We start from the raw sequence: 1,333 nt of genomic DNA on the forward strand, positions 1-1,333 counted from the left end.
CTGAGAACTGGGGTAAGGTTGAGAGGGCCGGGGGAGGTGTTGGGGTGGTTTGTGAGCCCCTCCTGGGGACCTTGGTTTCTGGGAGGGGAGCTGTGCTTCTGTATTGTTTATCCTTTGTATATTTCTGTATATAATTGTATATAACTGTATATATTGTAAATAGCTGCTTGCAAATTCTGCTAGCTGTAAATAAATTGCTTCATCTATATTCCCAGAGGCCGTCTGAGTTAGCTGGGGCAAATACAAAGTGTGGGGGGGGCGGGGTAACCCCCAAACCATCACATTTTTAATTGGCACCCAACGTGGGGCTCGAACCCACGACCCTGGGATTAAGAGTCCCATGCTCTACTGACTGAGCTAGCCGGGCAAATACAAAGTGTGGGAGGGGCGGGGTAACCCCCAAACCATCACATGCCTGGTCTAACACAATCTTCCTCATAGCATTCCTAAACTCATTGGAACCATCCTCTCTCCTGGCAGCTAACCTCACAGTGCTCCTCTCACTTGAGTATTGTTGTCTCAGCACATCTACAAGGTCTCGTAGACTAACTGCCTCCTCCTCCTCCTCTTGCTGCTGATCACCAGAGGTCCCCTGTCTTACATCCTCCTGCGAATCACTCTTTGTCTTAGCTTTTGCCTTAGCAGGTGCCAGAAGGGCCTGAGCAGCAACAGACTTGGATGTGTCTGATGGAGGATTTGAATCTTTAGGAGTCTGACTTGGATGGTTTGAATCCTTAGGGGTCTGACTTGGAGCATTTGTATTACTGGGGGTCTGACCTGGAGCTTGTGAGTTCAAATCTGCCTTGCTTTTAACAGGAGGATTTTGGTTCTGATCTGCTGGCTGGGGGTTCGAATTGGCTGAGCTGGTGTCATTAAGATTTGGACTGACTGGGCTAGTGTTACCAGCATTAGCATTAGCATTAGTGGGATTATTTGCCTGTCCTCCTGGGATGCCTGCCAACCCTGACGTGTTTTGATTGTTGCTAGGGACATTCTGATTTTGGGTACCTGCCTGTGCTCCTGAGGCTCCTGCTGAACTCTGCGGCTTGTTTTGGTTATCCTTATCATTGTTTACGTTAGTGGCGGGAACACTGGCTGTCTTCCCAGCACTTGGAGAAGGAGGGGCAGAAACAGAGGCAGCAATGCCAGAAAAGTAGCTGTCACTTCTTCAGCTCCTGAGAGCAACTGCAATTGTTCCAACAGTTGCAATTCCTCTCACAACAACACCAATCATTGTGTACACCCTACATGCCATGTTCAGCATTAGGGGTGCCCTGCCTCCAGCCAGGAGGAGGAAAGGGATAGTGGAGAGAAACGAATCTATTGGAATGTA

General features: G+C 49.0%; 1 non-coding gene across 1 annotated transcript; it reads right to left on the minus strand.

Moving 5' to 3' along the window:
• Positions 1-294: 294 nt before the first annotated feature.
• On the minus strand, positions 295-367 carry TRNAK-CUU (transfer RNA lysine (anticodon CUU)). Its single transcript has one exon. It is a non-coding gene; the product is annotated as a tRNA-Lys (tRNA).
• Positions 368-1,333: the final 966 nt, after the last annotated feature.

The sequence above is a fragment of the Pogoniulus pusillus genome, chromosome Z (assembly GCF_015220805.1).
Source record: "Pogoniulus pusillus isolate bPogPus1 chromosome Z, bPogPus1.pri, whole genome shotgun sequence".
In the NCBI taxonomy this organism is placed as follows: Eukaryota; Metazoa; Chordata; class Aves; order Piciformes; family Lybiidae; genus Pogoniulus; species Pogoniulus pusillus.